Here is a 21,641-nt window from a genome sequence, read left to right on the forward strand (position 1 = left end):
TTTCCTCTGTCCATGTTTCCGTGAGGCCGGTTACGTCAAATGTCCTTGAATATTCCTATACCTCTTTGTCCTTGTTCGTTATCCCTGCTATGTTCCAGAAGCACATTTTCAACCCCTTTATGTCCCCCCTTTCTTTCTCCTTATCTCAACCTCTCGCCTCTCTCCTTCTTTCTTCCTCTAGTTTCTCCTCGCTTTCGCTCCACCTGTACCATCTATCCTCTATTTTCAGCTTCTTGCAACCTATTTCTACGTATTCCCCCTTCTCCCTTTTCGCTCTAGCTATTCTTCTTAACCTTCGCTATATTTCTCTTTCTTTCATCGTTAGGTCGTTATCTATGTATATTCCCTTCCCCAATTTACCTTTCTCTCTCATTACCCTCGTCTTCTCCTTCCACGATTTCAGCGTTGCGATTATTATCGTGTTCTTTTCTCCCACCCTTACCTTCTGTGTCCTTTCTACCTCCACCTCTAATTTCATATTTTCCTTTATGAACTCTGTCACTGTCCCGTTATCGCTTTCCTCCCCCCATTCCGCGCCCTTTATTACGATGTTCCTCTTCCTTCTCTCCCTTTCTATCCTGTCCTGCTCCTCCTCAAACCTCCTGATTCTGTTCTCCAACTCTTTCTTCTCCCTTTTCCATCTTTCCCACTCAGTCCCATCTTTCTCACTTACATCGCGTAACACTCCACCTAGACCAGGCCACACACCGCGGGCAAGATGACAACCAGATGTCTTCGGATACTTACTGCGTAACCTCAATAGCCTCAAGTACCTTCCATAAATCTCAGGAATTTCCTAGTCGAGGTCCTTCAAACCGAAGAAACATCTGTTTGCGAAGCATTTCTAAAGACCATTGTCTACTACGTCTTGACAAGGAGAAGTTAGCTTTTCTCACGTATGATGCAACCTTCCTCCCACTAACCACTTTCTCTCGAGGGCGGCTAAGACCCTTCCTAGTCCACCAACCTTCGTGTATCCAATTAACAACGAAGCCTATTTCCCTCACTCTCTTTGCCAAAATCGTCACCAACAAATCCGATGGCTCCGTGCGCTAGACACACCCATCCTTAACTTCCCTCCGCCACAGCATCGTCTCCGAACAGTACTGATTTTCCATCCGTCAAACAGTCAACATCCTCTTGACCGGGAATACTTCCGTAGATCAGTCACTCACTCATCTTATACATGCGCACCAGCGTAACTGTCTTCTTTACAAGTTGTTAGAATAAACGGTGATATATAAGATAATAATATACTGTGTTACATTCATTTAACCACCTCTGTTATCTTAACCGAAACAGGGGAATAACTATTTCGCGGCGTCGATTAACCGAATCGTAGCGAGAATTTACGCCTCTCGCTGACGCGTTTTCCTACCGACCGCGTCTCTCCGCGAACGGTCGTAACATTTGGTCCTTCGAGCCGGATTCAGTGTCAAGTGACGGTCGTAACATTTGGTCCTTCGAGCCGGATTCAGTGGCAAGTGAAAAGTGTGGACACGTAACCGGTCGAATCATTCGATCCTCAAAGCCGTATCACGTGTCAAGTGAAAAGTGCATACCAGTGACACCCACTACCATACAGTGCCACGTGAATTCAACATAACCAGCAGCGGAAGCGTTACCACCCCAGCGAGGTCAGTAACGTCAAGGACCGTTACCCATGAAGAGGTATAATTCGGTGGTTGAAACGCAACCATGCAGCCTCCTGCCGTAACTGGACAATCTTCAACAGAAGTAAGTTATCACCATTCCATTCTCCATTATATAACACACAGTGGCAACCGGGAACGAACTTACCGCCTTGCGTCGACGCCGGGGCTACTATACCAGCCACTTTACACGCTTATAAAAAAACTGGGCGAAATCGAACAATCCGGCTGTCCGCAAGAGGATGCCTTAATCCAAATCAAAAATCGTCTGGAAATCTATGAGCCGGAATTCCGCGCCATTCAAAACGAAATTGTAAGCATAAATGAGGAAGAGACCGAGCGCGGCCTTGAAATCGCAGATGAGTACGAAAAATTAGTACTCCGAGTAACCAAGTAAACCACATACGACTAACTACGCAATTAATTACACGTTATTAATATGGGAATTAAACATTGTATCAAAGCTATTAACTCTTTGAATGCAAGTATGCCATACTTTTTCTTATACTTTTGTAAACCTTATTTACGATAAAGGAAAACAAAAATACAAAATTCTATTGAACAATGAAGACATTAATCCTGAAAAAATTAAATATCGATTGCATATTTTTTATTTTACTTGGTAAATACAGTTCTTACGGTCTTGGAATTCAATTCTCTGTTTTAATAGTTTTAATATTCTTTCCATATAGAAATACTAAATTCTATGGACGAATTAAGAAACTGTTTAATAGAAGAACGGTAAAAAATAGGAATAAATTATTTACAGAAAATAATGCGGAACATGTGAAATCGTTTAAAATACGTTATTAAACATAAGGGATATTTTCCAAAATATTTAACGTTTAAAAAAGACAGGTATCTATTATTTTTATTTTATAATTAAAACTAGGAATTTTGGTATTGATCGTGTAATATTTTTTGGAATCTATATACTTGTCGGAGATGAAAGGACATCGAAACCTCCCCTTTGTAACTTCGGAATAATCCCCTAACACCGTAATCTAGATTCTATCATAGGCGTAATTAAACAATTGTCGTCTTTCGATCCGATTGTATTTGTTCGAGATTTGTGATAATGAGCTTGGGCTCGAGGCGACAGCCAGTCGCCGAACGTAGCGGCGGTCACGGGACGAACCCTCCGTTTAACAAAGGCATTGATAAATCTTATAGCTCTCCTTAAAAGAAAGATTTGTAGCAGCACGTGGCAGTAAACATTCCAACGGTTTCTGTCCCGTAGCTCACCATACGCAGATCCTATTCTCCAGGCAGGATTACGACGCGTCTCCGAGGTACGTGATCGGCTAGCCCGAGGGCCGTTATAAACACTAAGATCTAGTTACCTAAAATCCTTCAAATTGATAAACAGTCTTATCCGAGTTACGGGAAGACAGGAGAGATCTATTCTTCCACTAACGACGTTTCCCACTAGCAACCTTCCCTCGAGGGCGGCTAGCATCTTTTTCTAACTACCGAGATGGAGATTGGCCAATTAGCAGCAACGCCAATTTCCCTCGCCTTCTGAACGAAGGCTATCCTCGACGAATCCGATGATCTCGTGTCCTTAGACACACCTCATCATAGTTTTCCTCCGCAGCATCACGGCGACGGAAAGTCATTCTCTCGTGAGGTCGTATTAGCGAGTTACTTTGTGTCTGTACGCTCGGTGGATATTCCACGTTTTAATAAAGAGTTTGACTTAGATATTGTGAGCATGTTCATCTATCATCCCGTTGACAGCGGATTCATTATTGAACCTAAGATCATTGTCATTAGTTTCTCGAGTATCTAATCACCACGGTTACTTGTCCAATTCTATAATAATCGTGTTTGCACTAGCCAATGTCTTCTCTATTGCATAACGACATCGTGTAGTCCGAACAAAGATTCGTTTCACGCCCCTAAATCTAATTCTAATGTAAACCCGACATACTTTATTGTAATATAATGTAGTATAATGAATATAAAATCTTTTTTTCTGCTTAAGGGTTATTTATTATAAATATAAATATTAGAAGTCCAAAATATTTATACCTACTGGTGCTCAATTAATTTTGCAATCCACTGCAACTACTTGCAACCACTTTGAATCAATCTAATCAATAATGATAATATATACCATATAACACATACCGACCCAATTACACACCATATATAAAGGAGAAGAATCTGTCCTAATCGAGTATCACCAAACAACGATCAGAACAGAAAAAAAGGTATTCTAACGAACAAAGTTCGAACAATGGCAGAAAACACAACAAAGAAACAGTCGCCATAACTATGTCAGAAATGGAAAACCCCATTAATGGGCAAGCAAAGCAGGTGAAGTCATTTCCAATAATGCTGAATTTTGAACAGTCTTCTGAAAGTATAGGGATGCAATCATATAAAATAACGTTACGAAGTGTCGATGGTGTTTCAACACAACTTGGACGTTCAGATACACTGCTAATTTCCGAAACACGTTTTACAAACCGCAATTATTGTAAAATATCAAGATACAAGGTATACTCTGCCAGTTACCCTAGTGATATTGTACACGTAAGTTCCGTATAATGGTGGGCAGCACGAGGCGGTAGGACCATGCCTTGGGACACCCCGATGGATCTGATATTCTGCTATAGATGGATGGTGGCTGGTCGGTACCTTTGGCACCCGTCAGTTGCCGATCCGGTGCGGAGAATTTCGGAGAAGTTAGTGGGCCCATACCTGCCAAGACCACTCACCTCACCTTCTTGTGGGGCTTCCTATTACCCTGTACTGGCTCCACCTTAAAATAAAAAAGGTTCCGCACAATGAAAAAAGATATTATTAAACGCAACGTGTTATAATCTTTTATGAAGGCTTACCTACAAGCTACAAGTTTAGTCGTAGAAAGTCGTCGTGAAATATCAATGAAAATGTACCTAAACGTGTTTAATGCAACTGAATTCTTATCGAACAACAAGGGTAATAAACGCTCAATTAAGCAACCTACTGGAATGGACACAAAGGCTGCACGTACAAATCCTTGCAACTGGAGAATGTACATATTGCCCTACCCACGGAAGATCTGATGTACTAGATGTCTTCGTTAATAAGGCAACAAATCAAAAAAGTTTCTCTGCCTAACCATGCTTAGGCCTGGAATCAAAACATACAGCAATATCGGCAACTATCACGAACCAAAGCATTACGTATAAGAAAAAGCCACCTACGCTATGTAATGCTATCTATAATGCTAATAAACTTTTGATTAATTTCAGAAGATGGGACAAAAATAAAAATGTCGCTAAAAACGGAAGGCAAAAAATAGATGGAGCTGTAGATCACTTTATCCACGCAATACAGGTAGCTGTGTGGAAATCCACTCCATCTTTGAAAAGTAAGGAACCTCCATCACTTCAATGAAATAAGAGAGTTGTTAATTCACAAAAGAAGAAGATGGCAAGAAACCAAATACTTGTATGATAAAACGAGACTGAACGAAGCATACAAAAAACTGAAAGTCCTACTACAGAAAAGTCGAAACGATTCGTTCAATGAATTTCTGAAAAATCTCGCACCTAACACAACCACAGATCATTCATCATGGAAGTCCAGAAAAAGATAAGACAGCTTATGAAACCTGTTCCTGCGACAAAAATGGAAATTAGAATCTAGCCAAGGATTGAGATGGAAAAAGCCGAAATGTTTGCCAAGCATCTTTCAAAAGTGTTTCAACTACCAGCAAACTAAATAAGTTGCCAAGAAAACGACAGATTGACAGATCGAGCAGATGCATGGCTGAAATCATTCGATCAAATACTTCTCCCCAGGCGAAATCCAACGCTCGAAGAACTCTCGAAAAGCAATGCTTCTGACTTACTAGTGTCTTTAGCGCAATGGTCAGAATAAATTACTTCCCAATCTGCTGGATTGTAATAATTGCAATAAAGTGTGGTACACCGCTGTGTTAATCAAAATCATGTTACCCTCTCATAAAATAGTACCTCTCGAACAGATTATTCCAAGTCAAAACACAACGAACCACCTCGATTTGTGTTACTTTCTTTTACTTTATTTTATTCAATCAGTAGCATATATATCGTATACGGGCCAGTTTTCCCGACGATATCAAATAGAACAACAGCTAGCTTCGGCGACGACACGGCGATGTTAGCCTCGGATCGAGATGCCCCACAAAGTCTCGAAAGAATTACAACACCATCTTAGCGAAATAGAACTCTGGTTAAGAACACGGAGAACTAAAATCAATATTACCATCCCTACATGTTCCTCAGTATAATTAAACGACAATGAAATACCGTAGCAGGAAACAACCAAGTATAAACTGGACGGAAAACTATTATGGAAAGGGATCGATTACGCGAAAGGCACAGAAATCTTTTATGCCTGATTGGTAAACAGTCGCAATTAGCCTGTCAATTATAGGGCATCGCCTTAGACTGCAACGATAAGAACGATAGAAAGATGGCAGATTGAAAAGCCAGGAACTACGATGAGTGCAGATTGGTGCATTCGAAACCAGCAAGTAATAATTAAAGAAATTCGCTCCGTAAAAGAAGAAATCGTGCCAACATCTTGGCCATCTTCGAAGTACATCTTCGAAGGACGTAGAAAATAGAAGAAATTTTATTTTCTGCAAGTACTTCAGATTTAGCGATGCAGTTAAACAGCATTAGTTTGGTATACCATTGAATGTATCGATGTTCAACCTAACCTAGCACATGTCGATGCTCATTATCATTAAACGATAGATTGCACTATGCAGATATTTAACAAAATTTATACATTTAGATATATTGCGTCGACTGGATGTACGAATGAAATCGTAAAGTGAAATCGGAACATTCATAAATCCTATACTCGGTACAAACATTCATTAAATCTAACGAAAACTTCTGGTTAAAGGTGAAAGGTTCTTCATGTACGATTATTATTATGCGGTGTGCGATATGACGTGCAGAGAATAACCGAAATCGACACATTCGGATGGCTTAAGGATACATACCCTGTTTCGACCACTCACGGAGAGACGCGATCGCGAGGAAGCACGCCAATGGGAGTCGTAAATTCCTGTTACGGTTAGATAATCGACGCCACGAAACGATCGATCCCCTATTTCGGTTAGGATAATAGAGGTGGTTTAATTGAATATGACACTAATATAACAAGTTGTAATTCACAGTTTATTCCAACAACTTTGTAAGGAAGATAGTTACGCTGGTGCGTATGAATAAGATAAATAAGTGACTGATCTACGGGTGTAACTCGGTCAAGAGGATGTTGACTGTTTGAAAGATGGAAAATCAATGAAGTTTGGTGATGATGCTGTGGCGGAAGAAAGCTAATGGGTGTGTCTAGCGCACGGGACCATCGGATTTGTTGACGCCGATTTTAGCTAAGAGAGCGAGGAAAATAGGCTTCGTTGTTAATTGGTTATTTGCTATGGTGGTGGGTGAGGAAGGATGCTAACCGCCCTTGAGATAAAGTCGCTAGTGGGAGGCCGCATAAGTGAGAAAAGGCAACTTTCCCGTGTCAACCCATGGTGGACAATAAACTTTGGGAAACAATTCAGCGAAAGAATATCTGTTCGGCCTGAAAGACCTTCACTAGGAAATTCCTGAAATTTATGAAGGGCACTTGAGGCTATTGAGGGTACGTAGTAAGAATCCGAAGACATCTGGTTGCCATCAGTTCGCTGTTGAGTGCCGAAGGATGCAGACGTGTGTCTAGTGCTCTGTGAAGTTCGTAAATCAACACCTGACGCCCATCCGTCGAAAGTGACTCCAAACAAACTTAATCCAAGTGTTTCATAACTACCAGTGGAAAATCCAACGCTCCTAATCTCTGATTCGAATCATAGCCTCTCGACTAGTTACTTCAAATTGAATTAACTAGATCGATGATGGCCCAAGTATCCCCACCAGGCTCCCTTGAGCAAAACGACAAAAGAACAATATGCCCCTCCTAACATTCCAGACGAAAAAAATCAAAAAGCGTAAGCTAGAAATAGCTAAAACTAATGCAATCACTAGACAAAACGAACAGACAACAAGCGGTGTAACCACCTATAATAGATACTCAATATTAGAATCCACTAATGACTCCATAGACACAGCCGAAACACCAACAAACCAAAATACGAGCAAAAACCCCCCCCCCCCCCCGCCTTCATCTTCATTGACGACGTCATCGACATTCAAACAATGGTAAAGTCCATTGAAAAAGAAATTAACAAAGAAGACTACAAACTTAAAATAAACAATAGCCATGTCAAAATTCTGCCGACCAACCCAGAATCATACAGGAAACTAACCAAACTACTAAAAACCGTTAACGCAAACTTCCACACGTATCAACTAAAGCAAGAAAGACCTTATCGAGTGGTATTACGCAACATCCACCACTCGGCTAACTTAGACGAACTGAAGTTCTAACTCCTTAGACTTGGTCAAGAAGTAACACACATTAGCAACATAAGGCATAGAATCTCGAAGACCCCGCTATCTTTATTTTCCATAGACTTAAAACAAAAGTCAAATAACAAACAAATATATAACATCAATCGATTAATGAACTCAGTAGTCAAGTTCGAACCTCCTCATATAATGAAAAGAGATAGTGCAATGTAAAAGATGCCAAAGAAACGGTCACACGCAGAAATCCTGCAACCATTATTTCCGCTGCGTTAAGTGTGCAGGTATAGACCCTACTGAGCAGTGCACGAAATCTCCAGAAACCCCTGCGAAGTGCATTCTCTGTCAAGGAGACCACCCTGCGAACTATAAAGGTTGCGCTGCTTACAAAACCCTGTACACAAATAAGTACCCTAAACCCAAAGCAAAAGAGATAACCAATCAAGTACCCAGTCCTTAAAAATTCTCTACTACTTCAATGTCCTATGCCGAAGCAGTCCATGGAAATCAACAATATATCGAAACTGGCCACCATGATATTCCGTTCCAATTACCAAAAGGGTATATTGCGTCAGGCGACACTCTACCTAAACCAGGCCACACACCGCGCACAAGATGGCAGCCAGATTTTTTTTTATTTATTAAAATTTACAATCAATTCTCGCACTGAAAATTTTCAGTAATTCTTTCTGTCGTGGCGCAGTGTCATGGCTAATTATTTATAATAATGATTATTAATAATAATACTTATTATAGATAAGTATAATTTATAAGTAAGTGTTGCAGATATGTAAATATTACTTAATATAAATATCTTATTAAATCTAGTGTTTAGGTCTAGCGGGTAATGTCTCTTCAGCCTGCGGATCTTGTCCGATGTATCAAGTAGTCCAGTAATTAGGGGGTTTCGATGTTTGTTGACCCTTTGCTATATCTGCCGCTATATTTTGTTATATCCGCTTTGACTGTTGGTATCTTGAGATCGCGATGTATTAGTTCGTTGGTGACATACCAGGGTGCATTTAGACGGGTGCGGGAGAGACGTCAACGGGAGTCGTAAATTCCCGTTACGATTATAATAATCGACACCACGCGTTGATCGATCCCCTGATTTCCGTTAAGATAATGGGGGTGGTTCAGTTAGTATAACACTGTGATTCACAGGGTTATAAGGTTTTCATTTCCAACACTTAAGTTACACTGTTGAGTAGGTATAAATCGTAGGTGACAACTTGTCGCATGAAGATAAGATAGATATGCACAATAGAGCAAGAGTCTTATAGTTGAATTTAGTATGTTGGTAGACGTAGCACTAGAGGTTACTTAAGAGGAAGTAAATATTCGGTAATCCCGAGAACCGACTTAGATAGTTAATGTGAGTTAGACTCCTCTAGCGTTGTATAATAAGTAAAGTTGACTTTTCGCAGTGTAGACTTAGACTTAAAGTTGACCTTTCTAGCGGTGTAGAAGAAGTTGACTTTTCTAGCGGTGTAAAAGAAGTAGTTGACTTTCCTAGCTGTGTAGAAGAAGTAAGGTACAGTGTCGATGCTGTGTCGGAGGAAAGCTAGCGATGGGTGTGTCTAGCGCACGGGACCATCGGATTTGTTCATGACATTTTTGGTCAGGAAAGCAAGGGCAGTATGCATTGCTTCTGATTGGATAAACGAAGGTTGGTGGACTAGAATGTGTCTTAGTCGCCCTCGATAGAAAGTTGCTAGTGGGAAGCATCGTACGTGAGAAAAACTAACTTTCCCATGTTAAGTCATAATAGACAATACTCTTTCAAAGCGTTTTTCGAAAAAGATATTTGTTCGGTCTGAAGGACCTTAACTAGCAATTTAATGGGATTTATGATGGGTCCTTAAGACTATTGAGGGTACGCAGTAAGGATGAGCGGATTTCTGGTTCCCGTCTGGCCCGCGGTGTATGGCCTGGTCTAGGTAGAAGGTCGTGCGACTTAACAGCGTTTTCAATTGGAAGCGTTGAAGTATTTCAATGTTGGAATTATTTGCTGTTCCCCATAGTTGGATTCCGTAAGTCCAGACAGGTTTTATTACAGTCTTCAAGAGAGTAATTTTATTCTGTGTGTTTAGTTTGGATCGTCGGTCAGTCAGCCAATAGAGTTTTTGGAGTATGTCCTTTAGTTGCTTCGTTTTGTCTGCGATGTGGTTTTCCCAGGTTACTCTCCTGTCCAGGGTCATACCCAGGTATCTGACTGTGTCCTTGCGAGGAATTGTTGTAAACTTGGAGGCGGGTTTGTTTTCGGAGCGTGAAGATTATATGTGTGGATTTTTTTTCATTAATTTTGAAGGCCCATTTATGAAACCACTTTTCCATAGAGTCGAGACATTGCTGGAGAGTGGATGAAACAATTATCGGGTTTGCGTGGGAAGCTAATGGCGCTGTGTCGTCGGCAAATGTTGCTATTGTTATCTCTGTTGATACAGACAACTTCGGCAGTGTAGATGGAGAACAGGAGGGGTCCGAGGACACTACCTTGCGGTATGCCAGATTCTATTGTGAATGTTGTAGAAGTGGCGTCTAAGCATTTAACCATGAATAATCTATTGGCTAGGTAGGACTTTAGGATGGAGTAGTAAAAGTTTGTATAGTAGCACTTCATGCCATACTTTGTCGAATGCCTGTTGAATGTCTCGGAATACCGCTGAGCAATATTTTTTCTTTTCAAAGGTTTGGCTGATAATGTGAGTTATACGATAAATTTGCTCTATCGTAGAATGTTGCTTCTGAAACCCGAATTGATGATCTGGGAGTGTTTGCAAATCCTCTATGAGTGGAAGGAGTCGATTCGTTAGCATCTTCTCGAATAGTTTTGACAAAGTAGGTAGAAGAATAATTGAGCGATAGGGGCTAGTTTCGAGTATTGGTTTTCCAGGTTTAGGCATGAGAGTAATCAGTGAGGTTTTCCAGGCCATAGGAAAGTATTCAAGGCGAGGCATTGCGTTGAAAATCGATGTGATGAGAGCAATCCCTTTTATGGGAAGTCCCTTGATTGCTTTATTACATATTTGAGCATGCCCCGATGCTTTCCTGGGATTTAGGCGACGGATTAATTCTGTAACTTCTACAGAAGTGAAAGGTGAAATAGAAGGAGACATTTGGAAGGGAGAGTGCAGGTATTCTGTTATTTCCGGGGCAATATTGGAGGAATCAGGTTTAAATACTTTAGATAGGTGATTAGCAATCAGGTTGGCTTTTTATAGGGCTACGCGCCCATCCACCTTGCGGATAGCGGATTGGAAGAATTATTTGTTGGGGACGCGTGAGTATCCTGGAAGCCCTCCATAGTGAGTAGTTGGAGTCAACTGTGGAAGACAGATTGGCGAGATATTTTTGAAAACAGTAATTTTTGTCATTTTTAATGATTTTGTTTGCGTTGTTTAGTTTGCGCTTGTCATCCGGTGCTCTATGCGTCTGCCATAATCTTCTTAATCTACGTTCTTATGCTATTTTCTTTAATACGTAATGGGGATATTCACGTTTGCTGATAGACGTCTTAGTAGGTGTGGAGGAACGGATAGCGTTTATTGTGCTCATGTTTAAGTATTCCGTGGCTGCTTCGACATCTTCATTAGTTTTTAGTGAAGTTAAGGCTGAAGTTGAGTGATTAAAGACTTCTCTAAAGAGCTGCTAGTTGGTGAGTTGGATATGAATAAAGCCATTAGGTGTATTCTCTATAATTGTTGAACTGACAGTTGCTATCACGGAGGAATGATCAGAAGAGAGATCAGCCGAGGAGTTGATTTGGACGTATCTTGGCGAGATATTTTTAGTTATGAAGAAGTCAAGTAGGTCAGGTATTTTGTTAGTGTCAGTGGGCCAGTGCGTGGGTTCGTATGTGGTGAGGTAGTTGAGATTGTTGGTGATTATGTTGTTTAAGAGAGTCTTGTCTTTTACTGTGACCAGTCTGCTGCCCCATAGGGTATGTTTGGAGTTATAGTCTCCTCCAGCTATGAATCTATTGCCCAGAGCGTCAAGAAAGTTATCAAAGGAGTGGCGATGGAGTGTCTGGGAGAGCAGTATACTGCTGAAGTGGTGATTGTACCATGGCAGTCTTCTGTTGCTACGTTTGTTGCTTGGAGGTAGTTCATCTGGAATGATGGAAGTTCGTAGTGCTTAACGCTTGATTTGATTATGATTCCGGGGCCGCTGTGGGCCTTTCCGCTGGGGTGTTGGGTATAGTAGAATTTATAACCGTTTATATTCAGGTAGTTTTTGTCGGTGAAGTGGGTTCCCGATACGAGCATTACGTCGATTTCCTGGTGTTTTAGGAAGAGCTCTAGATCAAATTTATGTTGCGGTAGACCGTTGGCATTTCAAAGAGCTATGTGTCCTGGTTTTATTTTGCGTCGGGGCGTATTAATTTATCCGTGATGAGTGTTAGTAGCGATAGCAAATTATTTATTTGCTCCGACTGTTTCTCTATTAGCTTTTCATGACTAGAGAGGTTGTCTATGTTAAGTGAATCCCTTAATGAATGTTAAGGGATTCCTAATGTTAAGTGGTCCCTGTGGGTATTCGGATTATTTTGGATTCCTTGTACTGCTTGAGCATAGGAGGTTGAGGTAGTGGTGAATTTAGGAGGACTGGGCAGTTGAGTGGTTAAGGGGATTGAGGTATTTGAGTGGTTACCTCTTTTGCTCTGAGTTTAGGGTACTTGTTTGTGTACAGGGTTTTGTAGGCTGAACAGCCTTTGTAGTTGGCAGGATGGTCACCTTGACAGTGGATGCACTTCGCTGGGGTTTCCGGTGATATACTCTACTGGTCAATGGGGTGTGTACCTGCACATTTAACGCAGCGAAAGGTATTTTTGAGTATGGCCGTACCTTTGGCACCTTTTGCATTACACTATCTCTTTTTTAACAAGCGGTGAAAAATAAGGATAGCCGGTCTTTCGAGACTCTATGCCTTATGTTACTAACGTTGATGCCTTCGTGGCCGAGTTTTAAGAGTTCGAATTTTAATTCATCAATGTCTGCTGAGTGGTGGATGTTACGTAGAACCACCCGGAAAGGCCTTTCCTGTTTGAGTTGGTAGGTGCGGAAGTTGGCGTTCAAGGTCCTAAGTAGCTTGATGAGTTTTCTGTATGCATCTGGGTTTGTCGGCAGAATTTTTACCTTGTTGTTGTTTATCTTCAGGTTGTAGTCCTCCTTGGAGATATCTCTCTCTAAGGACTTGATCATCGTTTGTATGTCAATGACATCATCAACAAATATTGATGGGGAAGGGGGCTTCTCTGTGTGTATTGGTTTGGTGGCGGTTCTACGATTTCCATGGAGTCGTTTGAGGATTCCAATACGGCGAACCTGCTGTGAGTGTTTACTGAATTGTTGTTTGTTCGTTCCGGGTGTCGTTTGTGTTTGTTTTTGGTGTTTCTATCTTTCGCTTTTTTGAATTTTTGGCGTCATTGGTACGGGGGGATCTGTTGCACTTTTGCCAAGGAGGAGGCAGCGCGGGGTAGTTATGAATTTGCTCAGGAGAGCCTGGTCGTGATTCCTGGGCCATCATCGAGCTAGTTAATTCAAAATGAATAACTAGTCGTGAGGCTATGTGGCTAGTATTTAGGTTGGGGTTAGGATTCCAATGAAGATTCATCAAACGCCCACAACCTTCTCCGACATATATAAAATCTCCTCGCAAGACAATACAACGTGAACAAAATTCACTAGATCGTTTTGTTGAGAATTGTGGATCTTTGAGGCCGAAATAATGTTATAGGAACACTAAATTTATACTGAGGATTAATATTAAAACAATGATATATTTATTTCATGGACGATTCCTTATATATTCATCGATACACATTTGCACGCGTCTGAGCACTTTCTTCTATACCCGACTGTAAACCGACTCTTCGACGACCCTTAACCGACTGAAGAGTTCTGAAGTATCTCTACTACGCATTTAACCTAGTCCAGCACAGAAAATTATACATATCTCAACACGTTTAACAAGGGTTTCGCCACAATACAACGTTCCATCGTTGTCAAAGATGATGCAAATTAGAAGACGAAGCCTAGGCGTGTTTAATCGTCAAGCAAACGGTGTCTCCAGGTCAAAGAAATGGCTCTTTGACAATGTCTCTGCATCAGGGAGAGGTCGAAAACCAGCATCAGCAACGTGGTTTATGACAGCATTGGATGACCCTATAGAGACGACACTCCTTCATTTCCTTTGACATCGGCAATAGCCCTCTGCGCTGTTGCACTTCAATCGCCGCCCCATTCTCTCATCCATCGGAACGTATCATAACATGATTTCCCATATGAAATAATTTCTTGCATTTTTCTCTGTGCCGCATCAACGCACTTCCCACCGATCGCTCGTTTCCCCGCACAAAACAAAGTGACAGATATTAGCATCGTTTCAACGGCGCCTCTCATTGTTCTTCCGTTACCTTTTCACATCCATTCTTTACTTTGCTAGGTTCCACTGTTTCCGATTATTATATATTATACATCATCACTTATGGTGCACGTTATTTACGCGAGTTTTGCTAATTTAGTACTTTATCCTTTTTTATAAATCTCTTTTTGTTATAGGATGTACTTCACTGTTTGCTATGATAGGTATATCATGTTGATTTGGTTTGCTTTAATTATATTTTAGCAAATACAATAGAAATTTCAGGCATCTCTAACTATTCAAACAGTTTCACGAATTGCTGTATAATAGTGAAATACCACATCTTCCACCCAGAAGCATTTCTAATCCAATTCCACGTAAACTATTTTAATTTTGCTCCATACTTTCTCTTTAAACAAAATCCAACCTGTGCGATCCTCGCATGGGCTAGTGAAATAAATTCACCCAATTCCACTCGTTCGAGTAACCGTGTTCCTATTGTCAACGATCTTCATCATCCCTGTATCTTCATATTGCATTTAAGGATTTGGACAAGACATGGTCAAATGGTCAGACATACTCTTGCTGTACGATCGCGGTTTATAATTTCAAAAACGCGTCAATAATATCGCTATTCGGTAGTCGTTGTATCTATCGTTTCGGGCAGCACACTGGCCTCGTAAGCTCCGTTATCCGACAAAACCATTTTGAGAATGAAGGTACTCATATCGGCGAATGTCATTTTTTCCATGTGACAGGATCAGCCCGGTGTAACGAATGAACCTGTACGATACATGATAATGTCCCGTTAAAATATTGCTACGAACGTAGGCGCTGATGCTATTCAGTCCTGTATTAATAAACGTGCTCGTTAACCAGAGCGAACCAACGCCGATTCCCGGAATGATTATTCGAATGTCCCGCGAGCTTGCTTCGAGTCAGCAGGTGACCAGGTCGCGTGCACCATGCAGAAACACGTCTTGTTGACCAAGAAATGTCGCAGTCGTAATGTGAAATATTAGCTACTTGTTATTTGTTCACGTTATACTACGGCAAGCACTGTGATATTTTCTCTTCATTTCTCCTCTGTTTATTTTCGTTCTTATTACTTGTTGTGGTAGTTTCGCTTGATTTATAGATAGATGGGTGTTTCACGATAGGAATAAATTATTCCGTTTGTAAATATTCATGATATATTTCTGATGTTCTGATGATTTTTTGTGTTTGATGTAAAATCGGTGCGCAAACTTGTGTTTCATAACTCACTTTAATGCGTTAGCTATCAGAATCGTTTGACAAAAAAAAATTGCAACGATAAGAAACATACATGGACCAGAATCAAAAGCTTCGTAAAAATATTTGACACGCAATGATTTATCTACGTTCATACTGAGTTCTATTTGTGATTGTTCACATTAAAAATATACGTTTTAGAATATTTAAGAAACTTCAGAAGCTATTTCATTTGTTTCAATAATGTTAATTGATGTAGTTTTGGGGTTGATAATTAATCCATTCACACAGATTCGATTTTCCTCTCTATATTTCTCCGCCTCGTACAACACGTCTTAACACACAGGATACACTTTGTCAATTAACACGTGGTCGACTTCTAAAACAAGAGAGCGTCGTTAGAAGTCGTACCAACTTAGCTTCTAGTAACTAGCGATCATGCCAACTTAACTTTTCTCAACAAATAATACAGATACATATGTATATGGAAACTTGAATATTAATTTAGAATTTTCTTGTAATTTCATAATAATTCGTGTATACGCGTGCAATTAGTAACGATGAATATTATATCGAAGACTAACCATGTAATATAAATTATATTTCAAACAATTGAATTCCCTTTTTTTAGCTTATCTACCAAGCCGCGGTAATCTAAACTATCCTTCTCGTAGCTCGGAAGCATCGGCATACTTGTTATTGTTATTAGGCTCTCGAAAATCATCATGATCTCGCGCCGACGTAATTTTCACGATACGTCGAGTAGATACCCGTAATTTTGGCCGCTTGCACCGCTAATATCGCGCATCTACTTTCGAAATTTCGAAGCTATTTCTGTATCGTTAATCAGTACCCTCTCTTTATCTTGTAACCGGCCTCCAGTCCCTATTTTCTTAAACGCCTAGGATCTCAATTTTCGCGATCCGAGATATCGCAGCTTTACGTACGGAATCTGTAATTTTTTTGAAATCAATATTATCCATAGAGCCAGCTATTGGCCCCTTCTTCGTGTCCTTTAGATTTTAATGGCATAGATAAACGTTCATTATGTTTGAAAACTGATAAAGATGAAGATCGATGTCGAAACACTGTTTTTGTTTTTATTAAAACTTTTCCACTTTTGGCATTTATCTTCACTCCCTCGTAACTTCAATTTCTTAATTATTTTCAAAACTGGCTGAACAAATACGAAGCAGAAAAAGAAGCGAATCATTACATAGCAGCTCCTAAAGCTGGGGAGGCGAGGGAAGCAATCGAGTCCAATTCCACGTTCACCGTCTCCGTTTCCATAGAGATCAAAGTTCGAGATGTTTCGCGCGCTCGCGGCAAAATGAACGTTACGATGCTCAAACTTCTGTTCCTTTCACCAACTAGAAAGGGTGTCAGACAGGGAGAGAGGGAAAAAGGGAGGGGTTGAAACGGTGTCGTTACGAACCGAGCGGGCTATTAATCGCCCGCACGTTTTTTTACCCGATTCCGAAGGAGCTAAAAGAAACTACGCGATTGCACCGCTCTTTAAGTTCCACGAACCGCGAACATAAGACAAAATAGTATTGCAATGACTGTAGCAGAGTCGAACAAGGAGAACGTGAACAGGAACGGTTGTAGCGGCTTCTTTAACCGTTCCCACTTCCTCGTGCAGAATGTCCCGTAATCGTTTCGAATTGCTATTGGCAAACTTGCATTTTGCAAATAACGAAACTATAGAACAGAGTAACACACTTGGAAAAGTTTTACCACTCATAAACATATTGACAGACAATTACCAACAAATTTTTTCACCAGGCAAAGATATTGTTGTCGACGAAACAATGGTTCCTTGGAGGGGACGACTAATATTCCGGCAATACATACCGACGAAATCACATAAGTATGGTATAAAACTATTCAAACTGTGTTCCACCGAAGGTTACGCATGGTCTGTAAAGGTATATTCTGGACGAGAAATTATCGGAAATAAGCAAGTTGGCATAGCTGAAAACGTCTGCATTGAACTTGCAGATAAATTGCTAAATGAAGGACGAACTTTGTTCGTCGACAACCTTTATACGAGCTATCAGTTAGCAATGAAATTTGTAAATTTTAACATGCATGTCGTTGGAACTATACGGCACAACAAAAAATATATGCCCCATTCCGTAATGTCATACCCGTCGAAGAAAGGTGAAATGATAGCACGAGAAGATAAGAACGGTATTGTGATCCTCAAATGGAGAGATATTCGAAATGTTAGAATATTATCAACAAAACATGCATCCATTATGATTTCAAGTTCAAATTCTACATATCACGGATGTCCTTCGAAACAGTAACCTTTGACAGTAATTGCATATAATAATGGAAAAATTGGTATCCACAAAAGTGACCACATCTCATATGCCACTACGATACGGAAAAGCAAGTGGTATCGGAAATTAGTACCACATTTACTCTTAGGGACAACTATAGTGAATGCTCATATTGTGTACCAAACAGCCACAAACAAAAAAATACCAATAAAAAAATTTCGGGAAATTCTCGTTTTCGAATGGTCCTCAGAAAATACTGTGCCCGACAACCATCCGAAGAAAACGACGAAGGTGGCCCACCATTTGGAGATACGTAAGAATCAGGAGGGCAAGCCTATAAGAAGGATGTGCACCCTATGTTACAAGAAGAAGAGACAAACTGTCTCACGTGAAGAAGCGAGAAAAAACATGAAAAGAAATACAACATATTGTTCGAAGTGCCCAAAATCACCCCAAATGTATTTGGAATGTTTTAACGAATACCATGAGATATATATAATGTAATATTTTAAATTAATAAAAAGTATGATACAATGTGTTTTTAATATTTTTATGTTGTATAATCTATATATATGTCGGGTTTACATTACAATTAGGGTTAGGGGCGTGAAACGCATCTTCGTTTGGGTTACACGTTGTCGTTATGCAATAGAGAAGACATTGACTAGTGCAAATACGATTATTATAGAACCGGACAAGTAACCGTGGTAGTTAGGTACTCGAGAAACTAATGACAATGATCCTAGGTTCAATAACGAATCCGCGGTCGACGGGATGATAGATGAACGTGCTCACAAAATCTAAGTCAAACTCTTTATTAAAACGTGGAATATCCACCGAGTGTACAGACACAAAGTAACTCGCTAATACGACCTCACGAGAGAATGACTTTCTGTCGCGATGATGCTGCGGAGGAAAACTATGATGAGGTGTGTCTAAGGACACGAGATCATCGGATTCGTCGAGAAAAGCCTTCGTCCAGAAAGTAAGGGAAATTGGCGTTGCTGCTAATTGGTCAATCTCCATACCGGTGGTTAGAAAAAGATGCTAGCCGCCCTCGAGGGAAAGTTGCTAGTGGGAGACGCAGCTTGTTGAAAAATAGGTCTCCCCTATTTTCCCGTAGTTGGGACAACGACTGTTTGTCTGTTTGAAGGACTTTAGTTAACTAAACCTTAAGATTTATAACGGGCCCTCGGGCTAGCTGAACATGTATTGCGGAGACGCATCGACATCTGGCAATCATCTTACTCGAAGAATAGGATCTGCGTGTGGCGAGCCACGGGACAGAAACCGTTGGAATGTTTACTGTCGCGTGTCGCCACGAATATTTCTTTTAAGGAGAGCTATAGAATTACTCCATACTTTTGTTAGACAAAGCGTTCATCCCGTAACCGCGGCTACGTTCGGCGACTGACTGTCGCGTCGAGCCCAAGCTCATTATCACAACTCTCGAACAATTACAATCGGATTGAATAACTACAATTGTTCAATTACAGACTCCGGTGTTCTTTCATCTCCGACATATAATATTGTATATTTAATTAACTCGAACAAGAAGAGCGTCACCATACGTTGGTGACGGGGCCCCCACGGAAGTATACCCGTCGCACCGATATGTGCGACGTGGCGACACACGTGTTAAAGAATTCTGTTTTAGTGCAAATTGTGATCGCGAGTTTAAAAAATATCCGTAGAATTGAATAAATAAAAAAGTATAGTCCTAGAATCGTTTATGGAGGATTGGTCGAGGCACAACAACATGAGACGCTCTCGATCCGCCTTGTCCTATGACTCATGTGCCGCTACATCATCCCCCTAACAGTGATAACATTTTCATTAAGTTATAATTTTGAAATTATTAAACACGGTTTTCCTTTGGTCGTCGTTAGTTTAAAAGTCACCGATATATCCTGTGTCCGACAATTTATGATTCTTACCAGAAACCTGTCTGCAACCAACTGGGAAAACGGATTCTACGTCCCGACAGCGTAACGTACCTATTCCTGGTGTTCTCTTCTGATGTTCCTCATTGCTTGCACTGTTATCGTCGCAAGAGTACGTTTGACTTACCGGAATCAGTACGTCACGGGATTCGGCGGTTTTTTTTCTAGGTCGTCCGGAACTACAAAGGCAGGTTTTAGACAGTTTATGGAAACCGTTACGTCGCGTTCAGTTATTTTAACAACGTAATTTTTCTCTTTTCCCGTTACGACTTTAAACGGCCTGACCTTTTCCATCCGTTGTTTTAGCCAATTCGCGTATTCCGAGTTGGTCCGCTGCTTGGTTGCTAAGAGAAATTCCGCCAGCAATGGTATGTTGGTATGTAAATCATTTCAGCTACCGTTGCGTTTGAGGTGTATGTGTTGTCTGTGATACTTGTAGCTGCTGGCTGTAAGTGTCGCTGCTGGGGTACTGCTATTTTTCTTCTAATTTAGATGCGTGGAAGAAAAATAGGACTATGGGCTAACCACTGCGCTACCGCCGTCCGGTAGAAGTTAGTGTCGAGTGGCGGTATTTGTTGTCGAGTGCCGCCACACCGTAATGAACTGCTTTGTTCATTCCTGGATGTATTCTTATTATACTTTGAAAGCAATGCAATACAAATTGCCATGATGATTACTACGATGCAGCTGGTACAAATGGTGATTGGTTGGGTTGCAACTATTGCGGCTTACTATTACCAAAAAAGTTGTGGACTTTAATGCTACATTACGCGTAAAAATTTTATGTTTGGTTTCCCCATCTACTTCAGTTATTTAATCCTATTTAGAAAATTCTTCTTTATCTCTTCTAAATTCTTTGGAAAAGTCCTCCTTTATCGCGGTTCGAATGCCTAGCAAAACAATCGGCAGAATTTCGACCCAGTTGCTCGTGTCGTGGCACTTGATCGTCGCTTTAAGGTATCTATACAAGCGCTCTACGATCCCATTAGACAAGGGATGATAGGCCGATGTGCGCAGGTGCGTGACGCCGAGCAACCGGCATAACTCTTTAAACAGACACGATTCGAATTAGCGTCCGTGGCCGGCCGTTATTTATAAAGAGACACCGAAACGAGAAATCCAAGTGTAAAGCCGAGACGATAGTTGGCGCTTCCATAGCAGCAATGGGAACGGCTTCGGGCTAACGCGAAAAACGATCGATACACGATAGACAATATCGATAGCCCTGCGAGTATTGCACCACGATAATGTGTAAGTGTATGTGTCCGAACCGGCCTGCTAACGTTTTGAACGCTCCAACTGGTGAGGATACGTGCCTTTCTTTTTTTTTTATACGAGAAGGGGAAATGCATTACGCATACCAAACAACCCGCGCCGCCGGGTTATGTGGGACTCGGCGGATGGTAGTGCCATACCCCATAAAAAACCCCTCCTCTTCCAATCCTTCGAGCGGAGGGTCTCGACGGCACTGTTAATACCACATTACTTCGACGAGACCCCATTCGACGCGTCAGCTCCTTATCAAACAAATGCCTCCGTTTCTTCGGAGATAGTCATCGTCCTCTTCTTCCCCTTTTCCGAATCACCCCGCCTTTGTACCTTTCTTTTGCCTGTCTTGTCCTCATTACTATCCCGCAGAAACTGCGGAACAACGATAGCTCCTACAATCGCACCCGCTCTATTACAAACCGTATCAAAATGATCACAATAATTTCTGTTAGAGTGTAACACTACGCCTAGGTATTTAACCTTTTCGCG

The sequence above is a fragment of the Bombus vosnesenskii genome, unplaced genomic scaffold (assembly GCF_011952255.1).
Source record: "Bombus vosnesenskii isolate JDL3184/JDL3185 unplaced genomic scaffold, Bvos_JDL3184-5_v1.1 scf7180000014817_1, whole genome shotgun sequence".
NCBI lineage: Eukaryota > Metazoa > Arthropoda > Insecta > Hymenoptera > Apidae > Bombus > Bombus vosnesenskii.